The following is a 19,819-nucleotide window of genomic DNA, read 5'->3' as shown; positions in this document are numbered from 1 at the left end:
AATTTCTTCTTGTGATTGAGTTCACATTTCAAAGCATTGTGGTACAAATATGCAGGGAATAATTCCAAACTTTTGGTACCCATTGAGACCTGATTTGTGACCCAGTATGTGATCTATACTGGAGAATGTTCCATGTACACTAGAGAAGAATGTATATTCTGTAGCTTTAGGATGGAATGTTACATATAAACCTGTGAAGTCCATCTGGTCCAGTGTGTCACTCAAAGCCTTGGGCATAACTTTAAAACATAAATGGAAAATGTATACTCTGAAAACTATAAAAACATTTTTTTAATTAAAGAAAACCTAAATAAATGGAAAGACATCCCATGTTCAGATTAGAAGACTTAATATTGTTAAGATGGCAATACTTCCCAAATCAACTAATCAATAGATTCAACACTATCCATGTCAAAATTTCAGCTGGTGACAAACTGATCCTACAATTTACATAATAATGATCCAGAATAGCCAAAAAAAAAACTTGAAAAAAGAAGAGCCAAGTTAGAAGACTCATACTTCTTAATTAAAACAAAACAAAACAAAACAAAGCTACGGTAATCATTAATCAAGGCAATTGTGTGTATATCTATAAGGGTAGATAAATAGATAAATAAAATGGAATTTAAAAATCTAGAAGCATAACCTCACATTTATGGTCAATTGATTTTCCACAAAAGTGCCAAGACAATTTAATGAGGTAAATAGTATTTTTTTCAACAAGTGGTGTTGGGATATTCACAAACAAAAGAAGAGGTTTGCTCTCTACCTCATAGAAAATTTGATTCAAAGGGAATTATAGACCTAAACTTAAGAGATAAAATTTAAAAACTCATAAAAGGTAGGAGTAAATATTGCATTATGCACAACCTTCTTAGATACAATACCAACAGCACAAATGACAAAATAAAAATAGATAAATCAGACTTCATCAAAAATTAAGACCTTTTGTGCTTCAAAGGATGCCTTCAACAACAACAACAACAACAAAAAAGACAACCCACAGAATGGGAGAAAATATTTGCAAATCATACATCTGATAAGGGACTTGTATCCAGACTATACAGAGAACCCTCACAACTCAAGTGTAAAAAAGATAAATAACCCAATTTTAAAATGGACCAAGAACTGGAATAGACATTTCTCCAAAGAAGGTATACAAATGGCCAATAAATACATGAACAAATGCTCAACATCCTAACTCATTAGGGAAATGTAAATCATAGTCCTAATGAGATTCCACTTTACACCCACTAAAACAGCTATAACAAAAAAATAAAAATAAAAATAATTTTAAAATGACCAAAAAAAAAAAGAAAATGACAAAAATGTGTGTTGGCAAAGATGGGGAAAAAATCAGAGCCCTCATCCATTTCTGGTGTGAATGTGAAATGGGGCAGCCACTTTGGAAAAACAGTTTGGCATTTCTTCAAAAAGTTAAAAACATGAGCAGGGAACGCTCTTCCATCTTTTTGTGTCTTCTTCAATTGCTTTCATGAGTGTTCCGTAGTTCCTTGAGATGGGTGGTGAGCCTGGTGGTGGGTATTAAGGAGGGCACGTATTGCATGGAGCACTGGGTGTAGTGCATAAACAATGAATTTTGGAACACTGAAAAAATAAAACAAGTTAAAAACACTAATTTATCATATTGCCTAGCAAAATGCACATTTAGGTAGCCAAGAGAAGTGAAAATACATGCCCACACAAAAACTTGAATATGAGTGTTCACAGCAGCATTATTCCTAGTAGCCACAAAGTGGAAACAAAGCAAATGTCCATGAACTGATGAATGGACAATGTAATATTTGACAATAAAAAGGAGTGAAGCACTAGTATATGCTACAACATAGATGAACCTTGAAAACATTGTGCTAGGTGAAAGAAGTCAGCCACAAAATACCACATATGATATGATTCCATTTGTAGGAAATGTCTAGAATAGGCAAATCTGTAGGGACAGAAATGAGAATACTGATGGCCTAAGGCTGAGGGGGTTGGAAAGAAATGGGGAATAACTGCTAACAGGTGTGGGCTTCTTTTCGAAACTTTTTGAAAATGTTCTAAAATTCATTGTGGTGGGATGGCTGGGTGGCTCGCTGCCTTTGGCTCAGGTCATGATCCCAGGGTCCTGGGATCGAGTTCCACATTGGGCTCCTTGCTCAGCGGGGAGTCTGCTTCTCTCTCTGCCTCTGCCTGCTTCTCTGCCTGCTTGTGTGTACTCTCTCTCTCTCTCTCTCTCTCTCTCTCTCTATGGCAAATAAATAAAATCTTTAAAAAAAAAATTCATGGGGCGCCTGGGTGGCTCAGTGGGTTAAGCCGCTGCCTTCGGCTCAGGTCATGATCCCAGGTCCTGGGTTCGAGCCCCACATCGGGCTTTCTGCTCAGCAGGGAGACTGCTTCCTCCTCTCTCTCTGCCTGCCTCTCTGCTTATTTGTGATTTCTCTCTGTCAAATAAATAAATAAAAATCTTTAAAAAAATTCATTGTGGTGATGGTTTTATACTAAAAACCATTGGATTGTACACATTAAATGAATTGTATGGCATGTGAATATATCTCCAAAAGCTGTCTTAAAGACCCCTAAAACTATAGCACCCAATTATTTGAGTAACTGAGTCTGTCTAGACACCACCTTAGGGTGACCCAACTTGAAAAAAAGCACAAAGGCTGTGTGGCTTTCTCTCCCTATCCTCCACCCCCATACGTGCAAGCCCTCAGTCTCATATTCTCAAGCTGTGAGATCCCAAATAAGTTTAAAAGCCATTCTTCTTTAGTTATTGATCGCTCAACTGTTTACTCAATTTTCTTACAGGAGTAAAAAGAAAAATAATCTTCAGACTTGGATATTTGTCACATGTAGGGTCCTTTAAAACTTGGGTTCTTCTTATCTGTGTCTAAGGGCAGAATGAGAATAAACTTTTAGGAGGCCCACCAAAGCACATGGAGAAGATCACTGGAAGCTAGTGGACCCCTAGTTATTTCTCTTTAGCCCTTTAGTTCTCTTGAGAGAACATGAAAAACCTGTCAGTGTCCTCCTTCTGATTGAAGGCTGAGCATTGCCAGGTTAGATTAGTTGCCTTGACTCCCACACTACTCATGGGTGAAGATTGAGAGGGTTTGTTTTAATGTATTTTAACTTAAATCCTAAGACAACCTAAATGGTCTAAGATGGGAACTGGCAAACTTTTTCCTTAAGGGACAGATATTAAGTATTTCAGGCTTGTTGGCCATACATTTATATAGTCCATGACTGCTTTCAAGCAACAACACAACTTAGATAAATGGGTATGCCTGTGTTCCAATGAAACTTTATTGATAAAATCAGGTAAGGGGCCCACAAGCCTAGTTTGCCACTCCCTGGTCTATGGAAGCCCTGTACTATCTTAAAACCAAGACTTCTGATGTGACAGATCACACAGTTGAGAGATAATCTGTCTCTAACTTTCATGGTATTTTTCTCCTCGCCTCTCTAAAGTGGATTCAGGCTTTATATCCCAGAGAACTCAGTTCCCCTTGCCCCAGGGGAGAATTAAAGACTGTATTTTTAATAACCTTCCAATCACAGAGCAATATAATGATAATTATAATAATAGCTGACATTTACTGAAGGTTTAGTAAGTACCAAGCATGGTGCAAAGCATGTTTTATGACAATTAAATTACTTCATCATCACCATAACCCTATACAATGGACACCATTAGCTAGGAAACATGTTAGAGAGCTCCAATATATAGATGGCTCTGGAAGGAGATTTCAACCTGGGCAGAGCCCATAATTTTAACTGCTACAAGTATTTTTGTCGAAGAGTGCTAGAACCTGGTGTGGCACAGATGTAAGTTTTTAAAAATTGAAGGAAAGTTAAGTAGTCTGACCCTTAGAAAGCTGGAGTCCCCTAAAGCCAGGGAAATGGAAAGGCTCAATGAAGATGAAGACCTGTGCCCCATTCCCACACAGAGCTTACAGGTTGACAAGAGCTTTGGTGGGATAAGTACATGGGTCTCTGGGGGACTGAGCACCAAGGTTTAAAGGTATTGAAAGATGGTATGAAGTCCCAGTAGTTAGGTCTGTCATGGAAAAAAGGAAAGAGGGGTGCCTTCAGAATTCCCTTCCCTCAAGTAAACCCAGGTGAAGGAGAAACAGAACAATCACCACTAACTGGTTTTCCTGGACTCTTATAAGACCTTAGAACCATTTTCCAGCACTGAGAGGAAGAGTGGCCAAAATAATGCTGAGTAGACATCATGCCAACTAGATTGCTGAGATCTAAGTTAATGCAATTTAATTTGGCAAGCTAAAAAAACAAATGTTTCCTTGACACCAAGAATCACAGAACAAATTTCATGGTACAAAGTTGGGGGAATGCTGGAGACACTGGAGAGGAATGATGAAGAGATGTGCAATCTGGTGACAGAACAAAGAATAAGTTTATGTGTCTTAACTGTTAAAGGTAGAGGAGTAGTGGTCATTGGAGGAAATAGTTCTGAGGAATGAGTGGGGGAGAGGTTGATGTAAATGACCTAATCAATCTTCATATATCATAGCAGGAAGTTACTCAGCACCTAAGCACCCAGACCAAAACTCACTTTCTGTTTCGGTGCTAAACAGTACTGGGACAAAACTATAAATTTAGTTCCTTGCTCCAGGGAATACCTGCTGCTGGTAGATAAGACCAAACTAACTACTCAAGACTAACAGCTTGCTCATCAACATTTGCTTCAAAGTATCATCTCATGCCCACCAATCTAAAATTAGTATCCCCTTAACTCAGCCCAATTCCATTCAGTTTCTTCCTTGCAAGACTTGCCTTAAATCACCCAAAACTTTAAACATATCTGTCTCTCTCATCTCCCCTTTCTGAGACTCTAGTAAGATTCCAGGAAAGTGATCTTCCTACAGCAGTAAATCTAACCAACTGAAATTTGCCTAATAAAAAAGGTTTTCTAGTGGTTTTTCTGAGGAGTCATCAGTTGACAACCCAAGTAGATAAATTAAAAGTAGTAGGAAATGAAAAACTTTTAGAGATACTGAAGTAATCCCCCAAAACAAAAATGGTTAAAAGAGTCTCCCTCTGGTGGTGGGGAGGGATAGAGCAGGGGACAACAGTATTTTCTGTTAAGTCTTTCTGTATCAATAGCTTTTTAAATCATGTGAGCATATTTCTAGGGTAAAATATATTTAAAAGTTTTAAATATTAGTAACAGTAACACGTGGCTAGGAGACCATTTCTTGAAACCTTTGTTTATACCAGGAGAGCTGGTATTCCTCTTTCTGGATTCAGCCCTGAAAACATAATATAATAACTGAGCTAACAAAGAAACATTACAAGTTACGTTCATCCCTGTGGCACAAACATAAAAGTCATAGCTAATAGACATATTTTACAAGCACAGAAATGAGGCCAAGAGAATTGAAATTATTGCCCAGGTCCATAATGCACCCTTTACCTGCTGCTGTAGAACTATCTAGGTAATCATGATGTGTGTGAATTGGTCTTATCTGGGATTGGATCCCTCTCCCCCAGCTGCTCTCACCACACATTTTCCCAGCCAATTCCTACTCTTAACTCACCTTCAGTGAGAAAAGATCACAGGGAAAGAAGTCATTTTTCTTAGAGGACAGACCTTTTCCCTCAGCCCCAATTATTTTTTAATCTCAAACCTTAGAGAGGAAATTACCTTTTCAGATTGGAAACCCCGAGTTTCTGCCTCACTCCGGCCTGAGTTTACATACTGAGTACCCTGCTATGAAGGCACTCTGTTCCAGAAGTATTTGGAAGCCTGACGGGGGAACAAGTCGGGGGTTATGGAAGTCCATTGAGAGATCTCAGCAAACTAAATGCACATAGGCTTCAGTTCAAAGAATAAATAGGAATGTGAAGAACTTCTTTGAAAGTACATTTTTGGATAAACACACACACACATACATACACAAATGACAAATTCAAACAGCCTCTTTCCACAGTCAAAGACCATAAAGCAAGTTGAGTCTGGATCTCGGAATGTCCTCTTCCCTGAACCTGGAAACAAAAAGAAGCTATCCACTAAGTCAAGTTCCCCTCACTTCAGAATCCAATCCCAGAACTGGCTAAGAGACACATTCAGGACAGTGATGCAGCTTATTTTTTTAAATACTCCAACCCCTCGTTGGGGTGAAAGCTAGTAGAAATACCAGTAAGTATGCACTGAACAATCATTCATTTAACAACATCTACTAAGTGTCTCCACACAGCAGACGTAGCTTGAGACACTAGGGGTGGAGGTAAACAAGACCAGAGTCTCTGACAACAGAAAGTCCCAAACTAGTCATCTGTACACAGTACGCACATCATAAATATCAGTGATCAAATGAATCAATAAATAAATTTAAACATTAAGTCAAAATATAACAAAATCACTCTTGAGTGTTGGACTTTTCCAATTATCTTATAACACATTTTAAAATGCTAATACAAAGTAGCTAGGGTGGAAATATAGTCAATGATAGGAAATATATGTAATACTACCTTAGAGAAAAAGGACAATACAAACTCTATATATGGTTTTGTTTGTTAACAAGAAGTATATAGGAGGGGGGGGAACCTATAATGCAACAATCCAAAATGTTAACTGTGCTTTTCTTTAAGTAATTTCTAATTTCTTGTTTTCATATTTTTACTTTTCCCTTTTGTTCAATTTTTCTATAGTAAGCACACGTTGTTTGTATGGGGGGGCAAACTGTTTTTATAAGAAGAAAACATGGCTATGGTCATTCTGCACTTAGCAATGGAACTCTTAGTTCCATTAGATCTCCATTAGAACTCTTAGATCTCCATTGAGATCCTCAGAAAACAGACTGGTGACAAGCTCAGCAGTGTCTCTCAGCTTGGCCCTCCATATCACAAGACAACTTTATTTTTCTTTCTCAAATCTCTGTGGCATGATGGAGTTGCTCATGTTCAGAAAAGGAACCAACGATGCTGGGTCCAGAAAGAAACCGCCACAAGACAGAAGGCAGGAAACAATGAGGACCTTGTTTCAGGTAGCATGCATCTGGCACAGGGGAGCTCTTAAAATCACACATGGCTGGAAATGTTATCAAATAATCACTTGTTGTTATTTTTTTATATTTATTTCTTCAGTTCCCTAACTTATGAAACTGTAATAGTATATTTCGTATTTACTTTTGTAGGTCTCATAGAACAAATGGATACTAACAATTACAATAATAGCTAATGTTGCTGCTTACTTGCTGGGTGCCAGGCACTGTACTTTGTATGTGCATTATTTCATTTAATTCTCAGTTCCATGAAATAAGACTATCAGCCATCACACTGAAAGATGAGGAAACAAAGAGCGATGGTAAAAAACTTGCCCAATATCACAATATGAGGTCGCAGAGGTGACCTCAAACCCAGGTCTGGCTGTGTCTCAGACTCCTAAGGACTAATATTCTTAATTATTTACTGTGATTTTTCTCTGCCTATGACAAAAATTTTCCAGACATGATAGTAGATATTTTTCCCCAAAAACTGTGAGGAAAAAATACAAGGTTTAAGCTTTACAACCTCTACTCTACCTTTTAACCCATCTCATTTTTTCTTTTTCTTTTTCTTTTTTTTTAAGATTTTGTTTATTTATTTGACTGAGAGAGAGATCACAAGTAGGCAGAGAGGCAGGCAGAGAGAGATGGGTAAGCAGGCTCCCGGCTGAGCAGAGAGCCCAATGTGGGGCTCGATCCCCAGACCCTGAGGTCATGACCTGAGCTGAAGACAGAGGCTTAACCCGCTCAGCCACCCAGGCACCCCCATCTCATTTTTTTCAGGGAAGTAAGGCTTTGGAGACTGAAATGTGCTAAATAATTTTTTTCAGACTGAAAGAATTAACTATTACATATGATGTGATCATTTCCACATTACTTTTTGTCTTGTATCTTATACTGAAAAAACACATGCCATATCATTATTGGATATTTCCACCAGTTTCAAGGGGTCCAATATAGAAACTGTGTAGGCATAATATTCCTTTTGATGAATTTATTGCTTCAACTTAACATTTAGAATGTAGTGAAAAGAATCAATAAGCGTATACTCTTCTTGGGACTCATGAACATTTATTTAAACAAACTCAAAGTTCCTTTTGTGTATATTCAACACATAAACAGCCTGAAATTGGAAATTGGATCTATTCCTTTAAAAACCTCAGGTGAAATCATAGTAAATGGAAAAGGGATTGCATGAGACAACAATGGCATGTATACACTCAAGGAGCATTATCTCCTTCTATTATTTGATAACTATGCAAACTGGAGAGGTCAGATTTGGATAAAATATACCACTTCTATTCATGGTCATTAGAGCAAAAAGGAGTGGTTCTCAAACACAGGGCTCTTAAGAAAAATTGAGACCCACAACCTCCCATTTCAGAGATTCTGCCTGCTTTGGGCATCTGGGAATTGCTACTTCACAAGTGTCCCCTAGGATTTCAGGCAGGTGGCACATGGCTCACACTGTTAGATACTTCTGTGAACAACAGTGAATTAAAAGCCTGGGCTCAAGAGCCCACCACACCTGTTTGCATCATGGCCCTGTCACTTATGAACAAGGTGTCCTTCGTCAAGTAACTTAATCTAGAGTCTCCAAGCCTCAGTTGCTTCATTTGTGAAATGGAAAGATAGCAAGAGTCTCATTCAGAGTTGTGAGAATTTTAAAAAATAGATTATATATATTTTGTAATATTTATATTCATTTATATAATTTATATTTATATATATTTTCATTTTTAAAAATATTTCTATTTTTATGTAATATGTATATATAGAGAGAAAGAAACTAATCACTATCCAACACAAAGTAAATGCTCAAACACTCTAACTTGCTGATAATAAGTTATTTTAAAAGAGGAAGCCCCAAAGCTCTAAAACCTCCTGCTGTCATTTTTTTTTTTTTTTAATTTCTCAGCCTCCTCTCAGGGATATTGACTTGCCTTCATATTTTCTCTTTGTTAAATCTCCCATGAATATTAATCTTAAATTTGCTTTGATCATGAGGTCCCCAAATTTTGTAAATGCAGTATTAGGCATTCAAATTGTTCTCTCTACATTTCAAAATATTAGAACATTAGGAGAATCTGTTGCCTAATTTGGCCTTAGTTGGTACAATAATTGTACCTGGTCTCCCTGGATCCCATTTAGGTGGTGAATAAAATAAATCCCAAAGATCAGAAACTCAATGAATTAGTTATCAAAGTATTGTGCAGACATTTGCTACTAACAGCATTCTGCATATGTTTGATTTTTTTAAAGATTTTATTTATTTATTTGACAGAGAGAGAGAGATCACAAGTAGGCAGAGAGGCAGGCAGAGAGAGAGGTGGGGAAGCAGACTTCCCGCTCAGCAGAGAGCCCGATGCAGGGCTCCATCCCAGGACCCTGAGATCATGACCTGAGCTGAAGGCAGAGCTTAACCCACTGAGCCACTCAGGTGCCCCTATGTTTAATTTTTTAAATGTTACACATATGCACCCAAGAATTGATACTGTTTTGTTTCCTTCCATTGTCTTTGAATAATACTTAGATTTTCTGTGTCTAAACATTATAGAATCTTTGCCTAAAACATTATGCTATAGTTTGGATTACAGAGCATGGTAAAAATGTTTTAATATTGAAATTCAGGTTTCCGGGGGATTTGTGTTTTTTAAATTTTTATTGGTATATAATATTCATATAGTTAAGTACACAAATCTTAAGGACACTGCTCGATGCATTTTGACCAAGTGAACATATTCCTATAACCACCAGTGTGACTGAGATCTAGAACATCACCAGCATCTCAGAAGGCTCCCTCTTGCCCCTCAGTCATTATCACCCCCACAGGAAACCACTATTCTGACCTCCATCACCCTGACTAATCTCATCTACTTCTGAACTTTAAATAAATGGAATCATGAAGTATGGATTTCTTCTTCAGTATTAAGTCTGTGAAATTCAACTATATTTTGTTTATAATGGTAGTTCATATTTCTTTTGTACATATATCTATGGGCATTTCTGTTTGGGGCTATTATGAATAAAGTGACTCTAAACACGCTTGCCCATGTTTTTCAGCATACATGTACATGTAGGACAGAATTCCTGGGTGGTAGGGGAGGCAAATTTTCAGTTTTAGTTAACGTTGCCAAAAAAAAAAAAAAAAAGGTTTTATCAGTTTACATTCCCACCAGCAGTATATAGAACTCCAGTCACCCAACATCCTTACCTATTTTGGTATTCTCTGTCTTGTCTTTTCATTCTACTCATGTTGGAGGATATGTAGTAAAAATGCACTGGGGTTTTCATTTACATTTTTCTCGTGGCTGATTAAACTGATCATCTCTTCTTCTGTGTATTGGACATTTGTATATAATTTTTTAAAAATTCCTCAGGTTTTTGCCATTTTTTTCAGTTATCCATTTTTGTTTTTTATTTTTTAATAGATTTGGGGAGATAATTTTAGACTTACAGCAAAGTTGTAAACATAATGCAAAGACTCCCAATGTACTTACTCCTCAGCTACTTTCACTTGGTGTTAACATCTTACCTTACCATGGTGCATCTGTTAAAGCTTAGAAACCCACATTAGTACATTTTATATTAACTACACTTCAGGCTTTATTTGGATGTCTCCACTTTTTCCACTATAATGTTCTTTTTCTTTTCCATAATCCAAACCAAGCTAGCACATTGTATTTAATCTTTATGTATCATTAGTTTCCTCTGGTCTATAAGAGTTTCTTAGTCTTTTCTTGTTTTTCATGATCTTAATGGTTTTGAGAGGTATCAGTTAGATACTTTGTAGAATGTACCTCAATTTGAATTTGCCTAACGGTTTTCTAGTGATTGGATAGAGACTGTGTATTCTGGAAAAAATAACCTGACATTTGTCAACACTTGCTTTATGACTCAGAGAATGGTTCATTTTAATAAACATACCATGTACTAAAGGGCATTATACTAAGCAAAGTAAGTCAATCAGAGAAAGACAATTATCATATGATTTCACTGATATGCGGAATTTAAGAAACAAAGCAGAGGATCATAGGGGAAGAGAGGAAAAAATGAAACAAGATGAAACCACAGAGGGAGACAAACCATAAGAGACTCTTAATCTCGGGAAACAAACTGAGGGTTGAGGGATGGGAGGGAGTAGGAGAGGGGGTAGCTTGGAGATGGACATTGGGGAGGGTATGTGTTATGGCGAGTGCTGTGTGTTGTGTAAGACTGATGAATCACAGACCTGTACCCCTCAAACAAATAATGCATTACAAGTTAATAATAAAAAAATTAATTAATAAACATTCCACATATATATTTTGCAATGTTGTTGAGTGCAATGTTATACAACACACACATCCACACACAAGCAAATTTGTTAATTATATTGCTTAAATATTTTATAACTACTAAATTTTTTGTTTGAGAGAGAGGTATTAACATCTCACTATGATAATTATGGATTTGTCTATTTCTCCTTTTATTCATATCTGGTTTTGTTTTTATATGTTAGGTCTATGTCATAGGTCTACACAAATTTAAAATTGGTATATCTTCCTGTTGAAGTGTCCCATTAATCATTATAAAATGACTCTTTTTATCTCTAGCAATAGTTCTTGCATGAAAATTTGTCTACTACTGGCACAGATAAACCACATTTCTATGATTAGCATTTATATGCTGAATCATTTTCCAACCTTTTTTCATTTCAACTTTTCTGTGTCTTTAAGGCATATCTCTTATAAGCAGTATATAGTTGAGTTGTTTTTTAAATCCAGTCCTGACATCCTTGCTTTAATTGAAATATTTTACCCACTCACATTTAATATATTATATATCTTCCTCAAATTTATGATGGCCTTGCATCCCGATAAATCCATTGTAAGTTGAAATATCCTAAGCTGAAAATGCATTTCATGCACCTAACCCATCAAACACCATAGCCTACCTTAAACATGTTTAGAACATTTGTAATGGCCTACAGTTGAACAAATCATCTAATACAAGCCTAGTCTGCAATAAAGTATTGAATATCTCATGTAATTTATTGAATACTCTACTGAAAGTGAAAAACAGAATGGTTGTCTGGGTACAGAATGGTTTAAGTGTATTGCTTGTTTACCTTCGTGATCCTGTGGCTAACTGAGTGCCAGGGCTGCCACTGGCCAGCAACACAAGACAGAAACAGGCTGCATATCACTAGCATGGGAAAACATCAATTTTCAGAATTTGAAGTACAATTTCTATAGAATGCAGATTGCTTTCATGCCTCAAAAATCAGAGACTATACTAAAATATTGAATTCAAATCTACCATGTTACAATTTTTCATTTATCTGATCTTCTTGTGTTCCTTTTTTCTTCTTTCTTGCATCTGTTTGATTAATCAATTATTTAACATTCCATTTTTTTCCTTTTTTTAGATTGTTAGTTAAGGATTTTTTATTCATTTACTATTTACTTTAACTATTGCAACATACCCTTAAATTAGTAATTGTACCACTTCTCGGATAATGCAAGAATCTTACACATTAACTCCCATTACTCTTTTCCTGTCTTTTGTGCTACTGTTGTCATGTACTTCAATTCTACATGTTGGGGTTTTTTTGTAATTATTTATTTATTTTAAGGGGGAGGGTAGAGAGTCTTTGAGGTACAAGGCAAGCTCAGGGTCCCCCTACTACTTCACCATCTTAACTCACTCCCTGGAGGGAGAGAGATCTTAAGCAAACTCTGTCCTAAGCATGGAGGCCCACATGGGGCTCAATCCTACAACTCTGAGTTTATAATCTGAGCTGAAACCAAAAGCCCAACCTTAACCAACTTTGCACAAGGCACACCAATTCTGCATATTGTTTTAAACCCAACAGACCTTATTATTATTGTCTTATTTGGAGTTATTCACATATTACTCTCTTCTGCTGCTTTTCATTCCTTCCTGCATTTCATGCTGAGATCATTAACTTTTTTTTTTTTTTAAGATTTTATTTATTTGCTTGTGAGAGAGAAAGAGCACAAGTCAGGGTGAGAGGCAGAGGAAGAAGCAGACTCCCCGTTGAGCAGGGAGCCCAATGTGAGGCTTGATCCCAGGACCCTGGGAACACTGACCTGAGCTGAAGGCAGACACTTAACTGACTGAGCCAGCCAGGCACCTCTAAGATAATTAACTTTCTGCAAAGAATTTCCCTTAGTGCTTATCTTAGCATGGATTTTCTAACAATGATTTCTCTCCATTTTTATTTGAATGAAAATGTCCTTATTTCACCTTCATTTTTGAAAGGTTTTGTCACGAGGCATACAATTCTTCTTTGGCAGTTATTTTCTTCCTGGTGTTTATATATATCATTGGTTATCTGCTAGCTTTCATCATTTCTTTTTTTTCCCCCTTTAAAAAAAATTTTTTTATTTAAATTCAATTAATTAACATATAATGTATTATTATACATTATATAGTTTCAGAGGTAGAGTTCAGTGATTCATAAGTCTTATATAATACCCAATGCACATTACATCACATGCCCTCCTTAATTTCCATCACCCAGATACGCCATCCCCCCAACTGCCCTCCAGGAAACCTCAGTTTGTTTCCTATGATTAAGAGTCTCTTATGGTTTGTCTCCCTCTCTGATTCTGTCATTTTATTTTTTCATTTCTTTTGAAATGTCAGCTGTCAGTTTATTCTTGCTCTTTTAAAGGACATTCACCTGTTTTTTCTTGGAATATGATTTAGATTTTCTCTTTATAGGCGTCATCATTTTTTTCCAGTGATATTTTGTATTTATTCTGTTTGGGGTTTATAGGGCTTCATGAATCTGCAGTTTGGTATCTTCCATTAGTTTTGGAAATTATTTGGCCATTGTATCTTCAATATTTCTTCTGTTCCATTTTCCCTCTGCACATTATTAGATTTTTAAAAAAGATTTATTTATTTTATTTGGCATAGAGAGAATCACAGTAGACAGAGGGGCAGGCAGAGAGAGAGTGGGGGAAGCAGGATCCCTGCTGAGCAGAGAGCCCGATGTGGGGCTCAATCACAGGACCCTGAGACCATGACCTGAGCTGAAGGCAGAGGCTTACTCACTGAGCCACCCAGACACCCCCATTATTAGATACTTTTACAAAGTCTTACGTGGGCTCTATGCTCTTATTTTTATTTGCTATTTATTTTTCTTCTCTGCACCTCAAGCAATATTTTCTACCTACCTACTTTCAGTTCATAATTCTCTATTCTTTGTGTCTAATTGCAGTTAAACTCATCTTTTGATTTCTTAATTCTTGCTGTTCTAGAACTTTAGTTATACTTTCAGATTGTAATTTTATGGTGACATTCTCTTTATTTACCTCATTATTTAACATGTTAACCATGTTATTTCTAAATTATATCTCTGTCAACCCTGATATTGCATTACTTTACAGACCTATTTCTATTGTCAGGATTTTTTCATTTGTCCTGTTTTCCTGGAATAGCTGGTAATTTTGGACCAAATGTTGACATTATGCATGAGTGATTATTAGAGACTATAGATGGTGTTAAGTTCCCCAGAGAATATTTTCTTTTCTTTGCCTAACAGGCAGGAATTGATCCAATGAAAACGGAAATAACTGGAGCCTAGTCTTAAGATTTTGTGAGAGCTAGAGTGCCTGGGTGGGGTTATCCACTTAAGCATCTGACTCTTGATCTCAGCTCAGGTCTTGATCTCAGGATCATGAGTTCAAACCCCGCACTGGGCTCCATGGTAGGTTTGGAGCCTATTTAATAAAAATAAAAAAAGACTTCGTGAGGGCTGATCTATTACTGATTTTTCCCTATCACCAGCCATGATACTTCAGAGGTCTATTTTTAAAACCTGGGGAATTTATTGAGATCTCTTCTTCTTGGCAGGTTCTAAATTAAAAATTTTTTCTCTCCTTAGCACCATGAGGCTGCCAAAAGCTCTGATTAGCTCTTTAAGTGCTTAGCAACTACTTTTTTCTGGGTTTCTTAGGCTTTCACTCCACGCATGCTCAGCTTAGGAATTAGCCTTATGTCTGATTTTATGTTAGAATAGATAATTCAATGCAAACTTAGATTTGGTTCACCTTTTCCTTCATTTGAGGGGAAATGGTATAGAGAATTCCGGATCACTTCTCTGAAATTCCTGTTTCTTCAGGATCTTGGCCTCATAAGTCATGGCTATATTTCAGCTACATGGCTGAAGTTAAGTTTGTGGTTCCCCATCCTAGTGATATTGCTGCAAACTCTAGGTCTCTGCTTTCTCTTCAGTTTCTATGCCCCACAAGAGAAATTAACAAATGTCCCAAAAGCAAAGTCAGCAGTAAATGTAGGATTCACCTCATGCTTTTCCCCCATCTTCGAGATCCTGGTTCTTCAAGTTTTATTTTGCACTTTACTGAGATTTCATAGTTTTTCAATGGAGATAGTCTCATACTACAGAATTTGGTTTTTCTTACTATTGCTCAACCTCTAACAAATTTGAAATCAACCTTTAAGTAGAGTGATACTATATCCCAGTTTAGTATCTGGGATGCTTCTGATTTACAGCTCTTATTCTGAAATAACAATCACTAGTACCCTCTTTCACTCTCAAAAGTGTCCAGTACATACAATAAAGGATATGATGATTATCTTACCTCTAAAGGTTATTTTATCTTTCTTCTGGCCTCCATTAAAATAGTCATTAGTTATTTATAAAAGAATGACAAATGACAAAAAAAAAGTAAAAAATAAGAGAGAGAATTTGCTCTTTTGCAGTTACTGTGGCATGAGGCACCATGAGCAGCTAAGTCTCCTGTGACACCCTCTGCAAGGCAGTGCAGAAAGTCCCACAGAGGACCCAGTGGAAGCACCAGAAGTTTTTGGACACAATGGAGCAGCAGATCAACTTGAAGAGCTACGACCCTCAGTAGGACAAATGTTTCTTGGGCACCACTAGGCTTAAGTCCACTCCCTGTCCCCAAGTTCTCTGTGTGTGTTGTGGGAGACCAGCAGCACTATGATGAGGCCACAGCTATGGATATCTCCCACATGGACATTGAAACCTCAAGAAACTTAACAAGAATAAGTTCAAGAATAAGAAGTTCATCAAGAAGTTGGTTAAGAAGTATGATGCTTTTTTGGCTTTAGAATATCTAATCAAGCAGATCCCATCAATCCTGGGCTGAGGCCTGAATAAGCCTGGCAAGTTCCTTTCTTTATCGAACCACAATGAGAACATGGTGGCCAAAGTCGAGGAAGTGAAGTCCCATAATCAAATTCCAAATGAAGAAGGTGTTGTATCTGGCAGTGGCCATTAGCCACATGTAGATGATAAAGGATGGGCTTTTGTACAATATCTGCCTAGCTGTCAATTTCCTGGTGTCATTGCTCAAGAATTGAAAGAATATTCTGGGCTTTATACTTTAAGAGCACCATGGGCAAGCCCCAGTGCTTACACTAAGACACAGCTTAATAAACCTTACTCCCACCATTAACAGACCCACACCCACACACAGATTTCTATATATTATTTGTGCATTGCGTTAGAATAGTATTTCTTCTATTTAGTGAATATATGCACACATCATTCTGGAATCAGAAAAGAAGTTCAGGGGTGCATGGGTGGCTGAGTGGGTTAAGCCTCTGCCTTCAGCTCAGGTCATGATCTCAGGGTCCTAGGATCAAGCCCCACATCAGGCTCTCTGCTCGGCGGGGAGCCTGCTCCCCCCCCTTTCTCTCTGCCTGCCTCTCTGCCTACTTGTGATCTCTCTCTCTGTCAAATAAATAATAAAATCTTAAAAAAAGAAGTTCATAAATTAAAAGCCCAAGAAGATTTCCGCCATGTTTAAGTGGATAATCAATTCCAATGTCTAAAAAGTTGTAATATCATCAATGAAATACAACATGGGTATGAATATGATGTGTTCATTTACAAAAAATCAACTGTTTTCCTATATGATATAATTTTCATAATCTCATAGGACTAGAAGAAACCTTAAAATGAATTGAGCTCAGGGCGCCTGGGTGGCTCAGTTGTTAAGCGTCTGCCTTCAGCTCAGGTCATGATCCCAGGGTCCTGGGATCAAGCCCCACATGGGCTCCCTGCTTGGGGAAGTCTGTTTCTCCCTCTCTCACTCCCCCCACTTGTGTTCCCTCCCTCACTGTGTCTCTGTCAATAAAGGAATTAAAAAAATCTTTTTAAAAAGGCAAATTAAAAATAAAATGATTGAGCTCAGGTCAAATAGTCCTTTTACAGATAAAGACATTGTGGTACAAAAGTTAATTTAGGGTGACCTGAATGATTTATCCAACATCACAGATAGATCCTGAACTCTTTTGACTCCCAGTTCAATACAATTCCATCTCTATAACTACCCCACCTAGTGATTTCCCTATAGCTAAACTCTTCCTGTCCTGTAACAACAAACACTCCCCCATGCTTATGTCCTATTACACAAAGATAAAAGGTTTGGGAATCCTTCCATATTGAGTTATATACAGGCAAGATTTATAAATTATAAAAAGGGTAAGATTTAGGCCTTTCATACTAGGCTATAAAAAGCAAGAGATCTTCCTGTGAATTTCATAAAGTAATCATTAATATTTCTATTCACTAAACATTTGCCAGAGTACGCTACTAGGTAGTCCCCAAGGATTGTTTGAGTTGCAGATGGTTCATTAGGATTCTCTGTTTATTTCAATGGAAGAATTTACAGAGTACATGATTTATAGGTAGCTAAACTGAGTCACATCCACCTAGACTTACATCTGATTTTAACCAGGTTGGAATAGATAATTCCATGCAAAACTGGATTTGCTTCACCTTGATAGCATCTCACTTGTAGTCCCACACAGTATCTCTAGTTTCTTCCCCTTGGTTGCCCTAGATATTAGTGGGAGGTTTAGGATATTTCAGTAGAATGAAGCTCTGTTATTCACAATCTCAAAACATCACCCTTATGTTTCTCCTTTTTCTCATTTCCAATCTCATTCTTCCTGCTCCCTCATTCCTGTTCCAACATCACCTCTCAAATAAACATGTACACAAGTCTTTGTCTTGGGGTAGGCTTCTGGAGGAACCCCAGCCACATAATGCTCAAACATAATCCTCCACTTACGAAAGTGTCCTAGTTTCAAACCTCTCACTTCACTTTCAAGTATGAAGGCTCCTCCATAGTTTCTATTTCTAGTGGCAGTTTTGCTAGACAGTTAAAGGATAATAACTCTAATGAATGTGTTCTATTATGATGCACATCTAGTGGCAAGGATGAATCAAAACCTCATGGCATCCAAGTGACCATGTTTGTAAATATTAAATTTAAACCCTGGTAATTTCACATTACATGAGATAGATAGATGCATTCAAGAGCAGGCAATCTTACCACAATTCCATTGAAGGTCAAAAAGATAAATGTTTGTGACAGGATATTAAAAGGTTGGGATAATTTTATGATATGTAGGTAACACAAGCTAAGACAATGATAAAGATAATCAAATCTCACGCATGAAAAGGCAAAAGCTAATCGCCTACAAGGTCAGGTAGAGCTCTACCTCTATGTTTTGATTTAGCTGAGCATAAAGCCATAGTAAGCACACTAAATTGGTTCACACAGTATAGAAATGTGTCCCAGCACCCAGTGCTAAGGTGATCTCAGGGTAGAAATAAGCAGTAACATGAAATAATAATAATAATAGCATTATTATTATTAATAGCAGCTACCAGATACTTATTATGTTATAGACCCTGTGCTAAATATTTTATCCATGTGATCTCATTTAATTTTTACAACAACCCTAAAAGGTAGGTACTGCTAATATTCTCATTTGCATATATAGAAAAGGAGACTTAGAAGATTTTTAAAAATTCTCAAAGTCACACATCCAGTAAAGAGCAGAAAGAGATCGAAACCCAGGTCTGTCTGTCTGCAAAGTCTATTCTCTTATCCAGTTCCCATTTCAGGCTGCATCAGAAATCATGACTAATTTTACGCCATGTACATTGTTAGTGATTGTTATCAATAATGACCCCCCTTTTTATAGATAGAGTGCTAAAACAGTCACAGTTAAATATCTTGCCTCAGGTCACCTAGAAATCAGTGGCCTGCCTAAATTAAGACTCTTTGTTCACTGGACTCTGGTCAAAACTTATATTCTTTCTCTTGACTGACTTCTGCCAGCAATTAATTTATATCCCTAAGCAAAAGATTTGATTGCTTTATCTTAGGTTGTATAACTGCAAATGCTATTATTAGATAAGATATTCTACAGAACCATGAAAAAATCTATCCTAGAGAGTTTAACTCTGTGACATCTTCTGACAGTGAGTTTCATAGTTCAATCAGGTTTGGGGTGAATCAGATCCTCAATGGTCAGCATATATATTCCTAGCAGTTCATCCTAACACAAGAATCAGGGAGGAGATAGATTTACCATCAAACGGTGTATGGAGTTTGATCATGATAAAAAAAATAGAATCTCCCCAGTTACAGACATATTCTCTTAAGAGAGAAGAAAAAAGCTTCTGGATTCTGTTAAACAACTATTACTGCAATTTTGGGTGAAATTTTTAAATTTTCTGGACCTTAGGTTTTCATCTTTGAATAAGAAAAATGAAGTCAATGCTACAGAGTGATGATGAGGATTCACCTACATAAATAACCAGAATAACACATGAGATGCAGTAGTAGAACCTTAAATAATTTTTCTTTTCTTTTATATCCTTTCTTTGTTCCATTAAGGATTGCTTATTTTTATTTTTTTTAAGGTTTTCTTTATTTGAGAGAGAGAGAGAGACAGTGAGGAAGAGCATAAGCAGCGAGGAGCAGGAGAAGCAGGTTCCC

The 19,819-nt window shown here is 37.0% G+C and overlaps 1 pseudogene; it reads left to right on the top strand.

Moving 5' to 3' along the window:
• Positions 1 to 15,775: 15,775 nt before the first annotated feature.
• On the top strand, positions 15,776 to 16,440 carry LOC125089614 (60S ribosomal protein L10a-like; annotated as a pseudogene).
• The last annotated feature ends 3,379 nt before the right edge of the window (positions 16,441 to 19,819 follow it).

Source organism: Lutra lutra, chromosome 1 (assembly GCF_902655055.1).
Source record: "Lutra lutra chromosome 1, mLutLut1.2, whole genome shotgun sequence".
Lineage (NCBI taxonomy): Eukaryota > Metazoa > Chordata > Mammalia > Carnivora > Mustelidae > Lutra > Lutra lutra.
Note: the sequence above shows the minus strand (reverse complement) of the source record. Positions and strands in the feature narration are given on the sequence as shown.